At 44.6% G+C, this 16,492-nt stretch overlaps 1 long non-coding RNA gene across 1 annotated transcript in view; it reads right to left on the reverse strand.

Annotated features, from left to right (window-relative positions):
* Positions 1–241: 241 nt before the first annotated feature.
* Positions 242–16,492, reverse strand: part of LOC134568532 (uncharacterized) — a 65,059-nt gene continuing 48,808 nt past the window's right edge. Inside the window, exon 3 of the long non-coding RNA XR_010084036.1 lies at positions 242–894. This is a non-coding gene — a long non-coding RNA (uncharacterized LOC134568532). The remainder of the gene's footprint in view (positions 895–16,492) is intronic.

Here is a 16,492-nt window from a genome sequence, read left to right on the forward strand (position 1 = left end):
CCGTTACAATGACCACAGAAGTTCTGCTTGGTTCCCGAACAGGGGGATACAGGTCTGTTCGGCAGAACTAAATATAGGTTTGGGCAACCCCACGGAATGATACCAGGTCCGCCAAACCAGGATATACAGAATTCCAGAGCGGTTCAGGTATATTGTAGGGCAGAGTTCCATAGACCTGCCATTTAAATAATCAGAACAGAGCCCATCGGCTCTCAGAGACAAGTTTTAACAAGCGGCGAGTTAGATCTCTATTTATTTTGTTTTCATATTGGTTGATGTCTAAATACATGATGGTATGTTTTACTCTGATACAATCGCACACGGCCAGAGATCGGAAAGTGCGGTGTCGTTCAGACACAGTGATTTGACACACCTTGATAATAATCGTCAGGATGTTTTTGTTTTACTTCAGCCGGTTGAAAATTCTGAGAATCTCTCTAGAACACTTCGGAACACTCTGCCCCTCTGAGTGTTCTCACCATTCTCATTATAGTGGGCAAAACACTTTGTTACAAACTACAGGTGCAGGAGAATTCTTCAAATAGACAACATTTACTAGAGCAATTCGGCTTCAATATTGGGATAGAGCCCATTATCATACATTAGTGGAAGGGTTTTGGATTATGAAGCCAAATATCTTCTCTCGTTATCATGAAACATGCCCCCAAAAATCTATGACAATTTACAAATCAAATATAAAATGTTCATATAAATAGAGTAAAGTAAAACCTTTTTTTTAGTGTGCTCCAACTTTTTGCATTAAACTTACTGCCCAGAAGGGGGAGCTGTAGTTCTACAAACTAGTAATACTGAGCACAATGGTTAATTGTCCCTGGAGTAGCTTGTTTGAGTGATTTATCCATTATATTCTTCGAACTTCCTTTTCACCAATGTCTGAAAAAAGCATAAAATTAAAATATAATATCAGAAATTCCCAACAGGGTGCATATAATATCAATACAATGAGAGCAAACATGTATAATTATACCTTACATGATGTGATATTAGACCTACGTGATGAATATGTCATAAAACATAAATTTAGAAGATGTTAAAACGTACCATAAAATCAAATAAAAAAATTTCATTATAAGTAATGTTTTTCTTGTACATCTGACATACGATTCAAAGGAAGTTTACGGGTCAGTGGTGTTATGGTGAGGATCTAAAATCTGATTTCATAACGGAGTCAATGCATGCGAACGGGATCCAAAATGGGTCTCTGGGAATTTATTGAAAGGAGGAAGTAATGTAAATGTTCAGAAATGATTCTACGCTTAGTCAGGTAACTAAACCACAGGGTTTTTGTTTGCAACTATTGTGATGCTGCAACACTAAACAAATTATTATTTTGTTTGCTATTCATTTTTATTTTGTTTATCAAACATAGGCCTGAATTTTACATTTTTGGATAAGCTTTCCAAATGATTTTTAATATTTTTGGATAAATAAAAAAAAAATATTTTTTTTCAAAACTTTAAAATATAAAAAAAAATACTTATTTTCTGTTTATATATTTTTCTCGCATTTAATGAGGATTTAGTTGGGGCATTTGTTATAAGAATGTGAATTTAGCAAACATTGCAGCACGTAGTCCTAGGTATCTGCACATCATATGATATGACCGGCACGAAACAAACAAATGAAATGACAAATGACAAAAAAATGACAAGAACAGATCTGTAAAATGCAGTGGGAGAGGAGGTGTCGGGGGGGGGGGGGGGGGAGGGGAAGGAGGGAGGGAAAGAGTTGTTTGATAAACATAAATAGGTGTTTAGCAATATGTAGGATCTAAGGTTACACACAATGACACAATGACACAAGACGGGGGGAGGGGGGGGGGGTCAGGTGTAAAGAGACATGAGATCCCCATCAAGTCAAAACGTTGGGACTTTTTCTCTGTGTACCAAAGATAACATTTATGGGTTTATAATTAAAACATGTCTGCTTTTCTATAAATCGTTATTTTAACGGAATTCAGCGACCAACAACCCCGACCCGCGACGTATGCAGGCTACCGGAGCCGGGGAGAGGCTTGCTCTTGGAGTTCCAGTCCCCCGGAGGAGGGTTCCCTGCAGCACCAAGCGAGATCCAACCTGGCGGTGAGTGGAGTGGACGGCCGCCACTCCACTATCCTGCCCAACGGAGCCTGACAAGCACATGGCACATCGGCAAGTCTGGTCCTGTTCCCCCCCCTCTCCAGACCGGGGGGGTGATCCCGGTCCATGCCCCAAAATTACACTCAGAGGCACAACTAGACCACCATGCTGGCCCAAGGCCCGCGACCAAGATGGCGGAGGCCACGTGTGCGGGGACCGAACTGCAGACCCTGAGGCAGATAGCAGATACAACCTGGCATGGAGCACAAGGCTGCAAACATATAATGACCCACACCATAAAGCGGCACCCAAGTCCGGAGACACATCGGGCGCAAGGCACTAAAGACCCCGCACAACGCACTACTCACGTGTACGGAGCTGCTCATGAGACCGCTCGCCCTTCTTCTGGGCTGGGCGCTCACCAGGAGGAACCCCTCTGCAGCCTGCCATACTCCTTGGGAGACGACCGAGACCCGGCAGAACCCAGGGCCCACGATCCTGCTGATGGGATCAATGGCGAAAGGGCACGAGCGCCTGCTAAGGCCTCAGGCTGAAGGCTGGTGGCCCACGGTAGCGGTACCACAGCAACACCGGGAAAACTTAAAATCAAGCAATATTCATCTCGAGACGCAAGAGCACACCCGGCGGAGTATGAAGACGAGCAATGGGAGAATAAACGGACACACTAGCCACTGCCACGCGGACTTACAACATGCTTATCCAGGACTTGGGCCAAAAACCCTTGAAACTGCAGCCCGGTACATATTTGTAAGCTGCTTTGACCTGTCTGGTCGACTAGCCGCACACACTTTGGGGCTCAGCGGGCAGGGCCTGTACACATCGGGGCACAGCTGGCATACTCCTTTGGGCAGCATGCAGTAACAGGCGGGACATAACTAATCGATGTAGTTATCTTGTACACTGTGTTCTCTGCTTGTGTGACATAACATATGTCTTCTTAATGTGTCCAGTCATGCATGAATACTCCTTGGCCCATACTAAACAGCAGTATCTTAATTTTGATCATATTGTTTTCGCTAGGTTAACTGTATCAGTGTTATCTGTTAGGCCCACAGCCCACATGCCTCCTACTGTTAATTACCATAATGAGTTAACATATCCAAAGGCTAGTCGGGCTGCAACCATAACGCTTCATATAAGCTGAGAGCCAAGACTGGGGATGGCAAACTAGCATGTTAACTTGCCGCTGATACCTATCCCTGCAATCAACCCCAGTCTGGCTGACATATGCTACTGTTGAAAAGACATACCATGACTTAGCAACATGAGGCACTAAATTGGGTAATGTAAACTGTACTGACCTACCTGTTAACTGTTAACACTACTAAACTGTATAGCTTGTTATGCCCAGTTAGACCAACAAGAAGGCTTACTTTGCCTGCCTAGCAACTACTACGTGCATGATGCTAAATTCTGATGAGCTAGTTTAAATCAATGCTATTTTAGTCTTCACAGATAAGCCTTAGCTCATATCACTCAACCTGATGGTTCTATTTTCTACTGGAAAGTTTACACTCGCTGTATGGCATCTTAATTTAGCCTGTTTAAAACTTGTTTCCATTAAGCGACTTACAAAATATAAAAACAAGGCACTATTATCCTGGAAATGTAACTAACAACGTATTCGATGTATTAACCCCAATATGTGCATTACCCATGCATTTCCCTTTCTCTATTCTGTATCCCTCATATGTGCCTTAATAAAAGAAAGATTTACAAAAAAAAAAAATGTCTGCTTTTATTTGCATTGATATTTCTATTGTGTAACGTTTGTCATTATATGTAGTGATATTTTCACAATAGGTAAAACCAGTGCTCCACTCCTGTTACAAAATGCATTTTGTAACTGTTCCTTTAAATGACAAATTGCCCTGCTTCCCTGGATTATAGAGGAACATTTTTGCCAGCCTCCTCCCCCATGACTATGGACCGGGTGTGTATGGCCCTTTAAGAACAGTCTGTGAGCATATTGGGGCTTATGGACTTTTTATGGGACTGGTGCTGGCCCTTTAAGCACCTTTTTGGGACATAGAGAAAATTGGGACAGTGCCCCTTTAAGACAGTGTCCCCAGACTTGTTTGGGACACTGCCCCTTTAAGCCTGTGTCCCCAGTGTCCCCCGACTTGGTTAAAACCCTTTGTTCCTGGCTATTTCCCACTTGGTTCAGTAAATGAGGCTTCCAGAACCAAGTACCACACAGGCGGACCACCCAGAAGTGGAAGTGTGCAGTCAATTTACCTCCCAGGTTGTGGGATTGCTGTAGGTAAATGGCCGAACGCTGGGTGGCCGCAGTTCGTGCAAATGAACACATGGCGGCGGCCATCTTTGTTCATGCGAACGAGGTCAGCGGTATGTGTAGCCAAATTCATGGAACTGAAATCGGCTACACATTTCTGCGAACACCGCTGACCTGTACCTTCTCCCATGCTGAACTTTCAGCCGCAGAGACGAAGTCCCGTTCGAAGATTCGAGCACACGTTCGAATGGGACTTAGTCATTTTTTCAGCCTGAAATAGACCGACTGCACAGCCCAAATCTATGGAACTGTTTTGGGCATGAAAATGTGCTTGCGGTCGGTCATAAAGGACTTCCGTCTAACTTTTGATCTACTGAACGGAGTTTTATGATTTTTGAGTATGTTTATTTTTAAAGGATGCTGATTAATAATATGAAGATTGGATCTATGGTTTTAAAGTTATAGTACTGTGATGTAATTCCAGTAAAATACAAGTTTAGCAGGCTAAGATTGCCACAAGGCATATGTATGTATATGTGTTTGTAGTATCAGTTAGTTAATTACACGTAGCTAAGATACTGTCATCACTGTACTGACCAGGTGCAGGAATGTAAGAACTGGAATTACGCGTCCCTCTCCTTTGTATCAGATGAGCCACGTGGTTAGACCGGATGGATGAGTTTAGACTCTATTCATTAAATAGGTTAAGGGTATGTGTGGGTGTAGTTAATTGTGGGAGGAGCTACAGTGCTATATAAGGAATGTACTCTATGTATTCAGGACTCAGACTTTGCTGTATTTTGGTGACGCTAGTCCCTCTGAGTCCCGATCGGTGATCCAATAAAGAATCTCTTCCTTCCTGAAGAAACCTGTGTCCATCTCTCTGTGCTTGGCTTCCGTCAGTTTCTCCGGTATCATTTGGTGCATTGGCCGGGAAGCTCATCGTTCAACGGTAGCTGAGAGGCAGAGGCGTGAGACGGTCTATCTTTGCCCACGTTCTCTACGGCTGCACCCCTGAACTTCTGCGTGGACCTCCCTTCGTCTCGGCGCCACTGGTCTGTTGTCCAGGAGATCATCGGCCTCTACGTGAGAAGTGCTGGGGTGTCCCCGTCGATGAGTGTGAACTCAGGTTCAGGAACGAGGAGGTAAGACAACTGCTGTTTTAGACGGCAGGACCCACTAGGGGTATACCGATTGTGCGGTAGGCCCAAAGGGGTTTTGAATCTGTGTATCTGCCCCCTCTGTCGGAGGGAAGGAGCGAAGGCGCACCGCTCGATCGAACGCTCTTTAGTCAGACCGTTTGATTTGGTTAGTCAGGCGGGGTCCTGGTGTAAATAGCCCTAGCCGGACACCGGTGTCTTGTCTAGACTAGCGTTCTAGGGTGTATATTACGTTCGCTAGGTCGGAGGGACCGGGAGACTAAGCGGCGCCTGTGTAAATTCGGTTCGCTAGTTCTCATCCTATCTGGGCTAAGTGGGAAGGCGTGTAAATTTGGAACCCACTAGACTTTTGATAGTACGACTAAGAGGCGCCTGTGTAAATTCGGTTCTCTAGCTCGTTGTATAGTGCGACTAAGAGGCGTCTGTGTAAATTCGGTTCTCTAGCTCGCTATATATGTGGTGATTGGGCAGTGTGGCTAACCAAAACGGGTGTATATAGTTTTAGGTAGTCCATTCAAGGTACTGGCCAATAGTTTAGTTGGGAATTGTAAATGTGTTAACGATTGTTTTAGTAAAGTGTATATCTTGTTAGATAGCGCGAGCTCAGCCGTCTAGCGAGAGTGTTAATAGTGTGTTGCTGTATTATAGTGCACGGTACCATAACCCTGTATATTTACTGACATTATATAATAAGTACTAATCATTGTCGTCCATTGCATGTTTAACACCATAACCACTAATAATTGTATTGTGACCTTAACTTGTGCTTTGACCTATGCTAACCGTACTGTAACCGCTATTTGTAAAAGACGATGTTACTGGGGTGTGTTATAGACGGGTAATTCGTATATAGAGAATTATAGCGTGGGTGACTGTATAGTTACGCCAAAGGGCATAATATTGATTATATAGTGACTGGTGTAACAGCTGTGTGTGTACGGGAATTCCCTGAGTGTTTATTGTTATTGTGTACGTTTCACTTGGTAACCGTACCACGTGGTGCTGTTGCCAGAGGAAACGGGTGTGACTGTTGAATAGTACGCGTGTATAGTATTCGTTGTCGACGACGTTCCATTGTTAAGTATGGGTGCGTCGCAGTCAACGATTCCGGATCCCTTAGGATGTATGGTTAAGAATTTTAAAAAGGGATTCAAAGTTTGTGATTTTGGGGTAAAGATGTCTCCTGTACGTTTGGTCACTTTGTGTACTAGGGAGTGGCCTACTTTGGTTGCGGCATGGCCGCCACGTGGCAGTTTGGATCTAACTCTGGTACAGCGCTTACACGTGGCTGTATCGGGTAGGCCTGAACTTTACGGCCAGTTTCCTTATATTGACTGTTGGAGACAGGCCGTAAATGACTCGCCAAAATGGCTCCAGACATGCCACGAGGAGCAGTGTCGCCTCATGGTAGCTAGGACTTGCTCGTTCACTAGGACTGGTGTTAGGCCCATTTTGGACACGCCCCCTGAGTCCGAGATCCCTTTGCCGCCCCCTTACTTTCCGTTAAGAAGAAGTGACGCAAACGCAGGAAGTCCTGCACCCCTCCCCTCATTACCCTCATCCACTTCCGCTTCCTCCTCCAGTACAGGATCCACCCCCCCTCGTACTAAATCTCCCCTTCCGGAACCAGAATCCACCCCCATTAGAAACGAATATCCTGATTTGGCGCCACTTCAGACTTCCGGTCAAGCTTCATCTAGCTCGGCCCGAAGTGTTCTATTCACTACCTTTTCCCAAAACCAACCTCCCACATCCCCATACCCTATATCTCCCCGACCGGAACCCATGACTGACGCTTCCCTACGTAGCCCCATCCAAACCCGACAGTTGACTGGTGCCCAACAATTAAAGCACTATCAGATGCCTCTTCGCTTAAATCCCGGGTCAGCTTATATCGATGCCGCAGGTCAAATGGCACACGCTGACCCTGTCTTCGTATATGTCCCTTTCACCACTACCGACCTTTTAAACTGGAAGACCCATAATTCCTCGTATACTGAGAAACCACAAGCCATGACTGATCTGTTCACCTCAATAGTACAGACGCATAATCCGACATGGGCTGATTGCCAGCAGTTACTAATGACTTTATTTAACAATGAGGAAAGGACAAGAATAAATCAAGCCGCCATTAAAGCATTAGAGGATAGAGCCCGTGCTTTGAACCAAGCTAATCCAGCAGCATGGGCCGCAACACACTATCCCAACACTGATCCCGATTGGAACGTAAATGGTGCTGATATGGTTCAACTCAGAGCCTATAGAGACGCTATAATTGCTGGCATGAAAGCCGGAGGAAAGAAAGCCATTAACATGTCGAAGACAGTTGAGGTGATCCAGAAAAGCGATGAAGCGCCCAGTGTCTTTTATGACCGATTATTGGAGGCGTACCGCTTGTACACCCCCTTTAATCCGGAAGACGCAGACAATTCCCGAATGGTTAACTCCGCCTTTGTCAGCCAAGCTTACGGAGATATTAAGCGCAAGCTACAAAAGTTAGAAGGGTTTGCAGGTATGTCAATCTCCCAACTAATGGAGGTAGCTAATAAGGTCTATATGAATAGGGAAACAGAAAGCAAGAAAGAGGAGGAGCGCAAGATGCGTAAAAAGGCTGATATGCTAGCGGTAGCGATCGCAGGCGTAGATAAACGGGGCCCAGATAGAGGCAATAATAGATGGAGTAGGGAGCCTTTGAGTAGGGATCAGTGTGCGTATTGCAAGGAAGAAGGGCATTGGAGGAACGAATGTCCGCAAAGAGAGCAGTACGAGAGAGACCAACCCAGGGCAGGCTACGGAAACTTTAGAGGCAGAGCGAGAGGTAGAGGAGGTCCCGGAGAGAGTAATGGTTATAGAGGGAGTAATGGGAACAGAGGAAGTGTTAGGGAAGACAGGTATATTCCAGCAGCGCAAAGGTCTCGCGATAGAGAAGGTAGGGACTTTGTAGGATTGGCTGACACGGTCATGGAGGACTATTGATACCGACCGGGCTCCATCCCCCTTGGTCGAGCGGAGCCTATGGTCGATGTATCAATAGGGGGGAAAAGGAGTGCGTTCATGATCGACACTGGTGCTGAACATTCAGTGGTGACTAATCTAGTTGCTCCTCCATCTGGAAGGACTATTACTGTGATAGGAGCAACTGGAAGAAGTGCTGAAAAACCGGTTCTTAAAAGTCGACTCTGTACATTGGGAGGCCACGTAGTAAAACACCAATTCCTTTATATGCCTGAATGTCCAGTCCAATTGCTGGGACGTGATATGCTATCAAAATTACAAGCGCAGATTACGTTCCTACCAAATGGAACAACATCCTTAAAGTTTAATGGACCTTCAGGTATTATGACTTTATCCGTACCAAAGGAAGAAGAGTGGCGACTTTATACAGTGTTGACTAGCCAAAACCCTAGGAGTGATGAGACATTGTTTAACATACCAGGAGTTTGGGCAGAGAACAACCCACCAGGACTGGCCCGCAATATTCCACCAATAAAAATTGAACTGAAACATGGGGTTTATCCAGTGAGCCTAAGACAATATCACATTCCGCAGAAGGCTAAGAAGAACATCCAATCCTATCTGGATAAGTTCATACGGTATGGTATCCTAAAATTCTGTACTTCCCCCTGGAACACCCCATTGCTGCCTGTTCAAAAGCCCGGTACAGATGAGTATCGACCTGTACAGGACTTAAGAGCAGTCAATGATGCGGTTGTTAGCATACATCCAGTTGTACCCAATCCATATAACCTGCTTGCTTTAATTCCGGGCGGGGCTACTTACTTCACAGTCTTAGATCTCAAAGATGCCTTCTTTTGCCTCCGAATTGCCGCAGAAAGCCAATGTATTTTCGCTTTCCAATGGGAGAACGCTGTAACGGGCTCAAAACGCCAAATGACTTGGACAAGACTGCCCCAAGGGTTTAAAAATTCACCTACCCTATTTGGTTCAGCCCTAAGTCAAGATCTATTGGATTTCGAGTCCATCCCAGGAGAGTGTGTATTGTTACAATATGTAGATGACTTGTTGATAGCAGCAGTTACAAAAGAAATCTGTCAGCAAGCAACGCACGATCTACTACACATTCTCTGGAAGGCAGGATACAAGGTGTCCAGGAAGAAGGCTCAGTTGTGTTTGCCAACTGTCAAGTATCTGGGATTCCATATCTCTGAAGGTCAAAGGATTATGGGGCCAGAGAGAAAAGAAGCTGTCTGCCAAATACCAATACCCAAGAATAGAAGACAAGTGCGAGAATTCTTGGGGGCAGCAGGCTTCTGTAGGATATGGATTCCCAGCTATGCGATACTAGCAAAACCTCTGTACGCAGCTATCAAAGGTACAGAGCACGACCCCTTCTTATGGACCCAAGAACAACAAACGGCATTTGAAGATGTGAAGAAGGCTTTGATGAGTGCCCCAGCATTAGGTCTACCTGATCACACACGACCATTCTACTTATATGTACACGAGCAAAGAAGAATGGCTGTGGGAGTATTGACACAGTACTTGGGATCATGGCAAAGACCTGTTGCCTACATGTCTAAGCAACTGGATGCAGTGGCCAGCGGACTTCCACCTTGTCTAAGAGCCGTAGCTGCAGCCGCCCTGCTAGTAGCTGAAGCCGATAAACTCACTCTGGGTCAAGAACTTTATGTACGAGTCCCACATGCAGTACAGACGTTGTTGGATTACAAAGGAAATCATTGGTTTAGTAATAGCCGTATGACCAAGTATCAAGCAATGTTGTGTGAAAACCCAAGAGTGCATTTAGAGACTGTAAACACCTTAAATCCAGCTACCCTTTTGCCACAACCTACTGAAAGTCAACATGATTGTTTGGAAGTAATGGATGAAGTATTCTCAAGTAGACCAGATCTTCGTGATTTTCCCATCCAGAACCCCGATGTTCAATATTACACCGACGGCAGTAGTTATGTGAAAGAAGGGATCCGCTATGCAGGATATGCAGTGACAACAATAGACAAGGTGATAGAAGCTCGGCCACTGGCGAAAGGAACATCAGCACAAAAGGCAGAATTAATAGCACTAACACGAGCGTTACAATTGGCTGAAGGTTTTAGAGTAAATATCTATACGGACTCTAAGTATGCGTTTTTAACCACTCATGCCCACGGAGCTTTGTATAAAGAAAGAGGACTACTGAATTCAGAAGGCAAAGAAATCAAGTACGCAGCTGAAATCCTACAACTATTGGAAGCAGTGTGGGAGCCGAAAGAAGTCGGTATCATACATTGTCGAGCGCATCTGAGAGGAGATGGTGATGTAACCAAGGGAAATCGGATGGCAGATAGTGCAGCTAAGCGTGCTGCTGAATCAGGAAGACAGGAGTATGTAGGGCATATAGCTGCTCTTATACCAACTCCACTGTCCCAATGGACTCCAGTTTATACAGCTCAAGAAGAGGAGTGGTTAAAGACTGAACCGGGAAAGTATTTGGAGAACAAGTGGTATCAGCTAGAAGATGGAAGAATAGTCATACCAGCATCACTAGCGGTAGAAATTGTCCAAAATTATCACAACGGGACACATTCTGGGAGAGACAGTACTGAAGAATCTCTCAGGAAACATTTCTACATACCAAGATTGTCCAACTTGACTCAGGCCATTGTACGCAGATGTGTAACGTGTGCTAAGAATAATGCAAGACAAGGACCAGTAAAGCCACCAGGAGTCCAGTTTATGGGGGGACTCCCCATGTCCGATCTACAAATAGACTTTACAGTGATGCCTAAATCGGGTGGACATCGTTACCTGCTGGTAATTGTGTGCACCTATTCAGGCTGGGTAGAAGCATGTCCTACTCGTACAGAGAAAGCAGGAGAAGTTGTGAGATTCCTGCTACGAGAAATAATACCCCGATATGGACTACCCTGTTCTATAGGATCGGACAATGGTCCAGCTTTTGTTCACCAGTGCCTACAACAACTGACTCATATGCTTGGTATAAAGTGGAGGCTTCATACTGCATATAGACCCCAGAGTTCTGGTAAGGTAGAGAGAATGAATAGAACTATAAAGAACCAGTTGGCTAAAATGTGTCAGGAAACCCAACTTAAGTGGAACGTTCTCTTACCCATAGCTTTATTGCGAATCCGCAGTACCCCTACCAGAAGGATGGGCCTCTCTCCTTTTGAAATCATGTATGGGCGACCACCTCCCGTACTTGGTAACTTAAGGGGGGACTTGAGTCAGTTGGGAGAAGGAATTACCCGGCAGCAGGTTGTAGAGTTGGGTAAGACTATGGAGGAGGTACAGAAATGGGTACAAGATAGATTACCTGTGAATATTTATCCCCCTGTTCATAGTTATCATCCAGGAGACCAAGTGTGGATTAAAGAGTGGAATAATGTACCGTTAGGGCCCAAGTGGAGAGGTCCTTATGTTGTTCTTTTGTCTACCCCTACAGCGATAAAAGTAGCCGAAGTAACTCCGTGGATACATCACTCCAGGGTTAAACCAGCAGCAGTCGATTCTTGGCAAATTACAGCAGATCCAGAGAATCCCTGCAAGATCCGGTTGAAACGCACTACTCAGTCGGAGTAACGAGGAATTATTGTGGATTACAAATTTTATTGTTACAGGTGTGAGTGAGAAGGCCATAATAAAGCCTGTCCGCTTACCATCACATAGTGTATAAGCCAGGAAAGTCTCGAAGGGACACCTGTGAAGATGAGCAGAACTCCATTCCCTGCAGCCCCTCACATCCTGGAAGCTGAGGCGCCATCGCACGGACGAAGACTGAGGATGACGGCGAAAGATGTGCTTTTGATAGTGTTTATTTATATGTGTTTTTATATTCAGGAAGGTAGAGGTACCGACACTCCTAGCTGTGAGGTATGCATTAAGACTACGAGAACAGGTAACCATATTTCCCAAACCCTAATTTGGCATTCACAATACGAATGTAAAGGAGATGTATCGAGATGTAGATACTTAAATATAGATTATAGTGTGTGCCATTTAGGAGTAGGAGAACCTAAGTGCTTCAGTCCGGAGTATCAGCCTCGTACAATTTGGTTGACTCTCAGGAATGGAGATCCTCAGGGGACCCTAATTAATAAAACGGTGTTAGAATCCGTACATTCTTCGGGTGTTCTGCTATTTGATGCGTGTAAAGCGATATCGAGTGGTAGAAAGCCGTGGAATGTATGTGGGGATCTTAGATGGGAGAGGACGTATGGGTCTAATGATAAATATATTTGTCCCAGTAGTAAAAATAAATATGTGAGTCCTAGATGCCCAAATAAAGACTATAACTTTTGTCCATATTGGTCTTGTGTGGGGTGGGCGACTTGGGGACAGACAGTAGATAAAGACATGATAGTGACTAAGTTGCCGACTAGCCCTTATTGTAAGTCTATGGAATGCAACCCAGTCCATATACTTATTAATAACCCCGACAAGTTCCTAGATAAGTATGGAAATTTATTTGGGTTTCAGATATACGGGACGGGTTTAGATCCTGGGACATTATTGTTTATAGGAATAGAGACTGATACGGTATCCTCCCAGACTCATCAAGTATACCATTCCTTTTATGAAGAGATGAGTATAGATAATAAGATCCCCCATAACGCTAAAAACCTGTTCATTGACCTAGCTGAAAGTATTGCCGGTAGTCTTAATGTTACCAACTGCTATGTGTGTGGAGGTACTAACATGGGAGACCAATGGCCTTGGGAAGCAAAGGAGGTAATGTCCGGTTCTGAGGCAGTTGACCAATTAATATCTACACAAGCCGATTATCATATGAGTGTTAGAGGTAAATCTGAGTGGAGATTAAAGACCTCCATCATAGGTTATGTTTGCATAGCAAGGAAAGGAATAATGTATAATACTTCTGTAGGAGAATTAACTTGTCTAGGGCAAAAAGCTTATGATGATGATACTAAAAATACAACTTGGTGGTCGGCTTCAAATGTCTCAGAACCATCTAACCCGTTTGCTAGATATGCCAGTTTAAAGGATGTGTGGTTTGATCTATCCATCACATCTACTTGGAGAGCCCCAGCAAATTTGTACTGGATCTGTGGTAAGAAAGCCTATTCGGAGCTGCCACAGGACTGGGAAGGGGCATGTGTGTTGGGTATGCTCAAACCATCCTTCTTCTTGTTACCGATTGAAACAGGTGAGACTTTAGGTGTTAAAGTGTATGATGTGAATCATAGGAAGAAAAGGGGACCCATAGAGATAGGCGCCTGGGAAGATGATGAATGGCCTCCCCAGCGTATTATAGATTATTATGGGCCAGCCACGTGGGCAGAAGATGGTACCTTTGGTTATAGAACCCCAATTTATATGCTCAACCGTATTATAAGATTACAGGCGGTGGTTGAGATTATTACTAATGAGACCTCACAAGCACTCAATCTTCTAGCGAAGCATAATACCAGGATGAGGACAGCAGTGTACCAAAATAGATTAGCCTTGGATTACCTTTTGGCAGTAGAGGGAGGTGTATGTGGGAAGTTTAACCTGAGCAATTGCTGTCTTCAAATAGATGACGAAGGGCAAGCAATAGCTGAGCTTACTAGCCATATGGTTAAACTAGCGCATGTGCCTACTCAGGTATGGAAAGGGTACAATCCAAGTAGTTGGTTTGGTAGCTGGTATGAGTGGTTTGGAGGGCTTAAGGCAGTGGTAGGTGGAGTCCTACTGATTTTACTGTTGTGTCTACTCCTACCGTGTCTTATACCCTTAGTAGTTAGGTCTGTGCAAAGCCTGATAGGAAGTATAGCAGAGAGGAAGGCTGCTGCACAGATAATGGCGATATATAAGTATAAGGCTCTAGATCAGGGAGAACCAATGCAAGAAGATGAATGTTGAAGATTCACATCATAAGATAAGTCTGGTCTGGTTCATGGTAACCTGAGGTATATGCAAACCAAGGTTAAGTGATGCCTCAAGTAATTGTGAAATATCAGAGGCATCAAAGGGGGGAATGTGATGTAATTCCAGTAAAATACAAGTTTAGCAGGCTAAGATTGCCACAAGGCATATGTATGTATATGTGTTTGTAGTATCAGTTAGTTAATTACACGTAGCTAAGATACTGTCATCACTGTACTGACCAGGTGCAGGAATGTAAGAACTGGAATTACGCGTCCCTCTCCTTTGTATCAGATGAGCCACGTGGTTAGACCGGATGGATGAGTTTAGACTCTATTCATTAAATAGGTTAAGGGTATGTGTGGGTGTAGTTAATTGTGGGAGGAGCTACAGTGCTATATAAGGAATGTACTCTATGTATTCAGGACTCAGACTTTGCTGTATTTTGGTGACGCTAGTCCCTCTGAGTCCCGATCGGTGATCCAATAAAGAATCTCTTCCTTCCTGAAGAAACCTGTGTCCATCTCTCTGTGCTTGGCTTCCGTCAGTTTCTCCGGTATCAGTACATGTATAAAAACTGTATTTTTCCTGCTTGTGATAATTATGTTAACAATTGTGTACCATAATTATATCACAGGCAGAGGGGAGGATTTTGTGGGTAATTGCTGGGAGTGTTTTCTGTAATGTACGTGTGTTATTGGTTGTTCTGTAAAACCCTGTGGGTGGTCCTATGTAAGGAAAACCTGCATAAAAGAAGGCCCTTTGGTGCCAATTAAACAGAATGACTTGTCCCCCTATCTTGCAGCCTTGACTCATGTTTGTAGGAGACAGCTATAATCACTACAGGGATTGCTATGTTCTTCATACTCCCTTTGCCACTGAGCTCCTGTAAGAGCTCTTGTTCCTGATCCTGCTTCGTTCTACAGAAGGAAGAGGTTCACCTACTGGAACCTGGAGCCTGGTCATAGGTCCAGGGTGGATAGCAGACGGCGAGATCCTAGCCCAGCAGCGGCGGTTCGTGGAGTCTGCAGTGCTCATAGTGTCTACGGTGCTGATGGTCCTTTGGTGAGCGCAAGGAGCATCCTTTCTACGGTCCAACTTCCAGCCAGCCTGGAGCCAACCGTAACAGCTCCCTTCAACGGCCCGCGACGAGTGGGTGCTAATGCGCGTTAGACCTCCACATTGGAAAGGATTGAATCAATGCTTTCCTATGGGGAAAAATCAGATGCTGGAGGTCCTCATGCAGAGGGTGAGCACATCCAGCATCAGATACTGGACCAAAGGTGCGTTTCGATTCAGGGAGCCCTCTAGTGGTTGTCTGGTAGACAGGGCTGCAGTGTAAATATTGCAGTATCTCTGGAACTGCAATTTTAAAAAAAAAAAAGTTTATTTTAGGTGTGAAGAGATTAGACAAGCAGGTTGACACTGCCACAACAGCTAGGGCAAACAGATATTTAGACATTTTATAACAGTAGTATGGCATCAAGAACATTGCACATTTATTATGAAGGAAGTAAACAGGTTTAAATCGTAAGTCTACATGACACAGCAATAAAGAGACAATACTGGTATACGTGATGGGTAGCATGTAGGTGTGAGGAGCTGAAGCTATCTTTGCCTACAGTGTCCCTTTAACCCCACGCAGTTGAGCGCTTTCTAAATTAAAGGGACACTATCGTCACCAGAACACATACAGATTAATGCAGTTATTCTGGTGAGTATAGTCAGTCCCTGCAGGCATTTTTATGTAAACACTCAGGAAAATGCAGTGTTTACATTGCTGGATAGTTACACCTCCGGTGGCCGTCACAGCGATGTATTGATTGAATGCATTTCTATGATAAAATGCTAATTGGACATCAAGGCCATTTTTGCCATTTCGCGTGTGCAATAGCCTCCCAATGCTTTTCTATGGGAAAGCGTTGGCTTAGCTGAGATTGTCAAAATTGAGCTCAACCACGGAGGGGGACCAAGGCGGGGCCAGCTTCGGCAAAAATGGCGCGGCGCTGGAAAAAAGTGAACAAAATCACAGTTTTAAAGTAAAGAGACGGAGCTAGGGGGTTATTTTACCCCTACAGTGTACGGAATGTTTATAGATTTGCGTTCCTGACACTAGAGTTTCTCTTTAA

This window comes from Pelobates fuscus, chromosome 7 (genome assembly GCF_036172605.1).
Source record: "Pelobates fuscus isolate aPelFus1 chromosome 7, aPelFus1.pri, whole genome shotgun sequence".
Classification (NCBI taxonomy): Eukaryota; Metazoa; Chordata; class Amphibia; order Anura; family Pelobatidae; genus Pelobates; species Pelobates fuscus.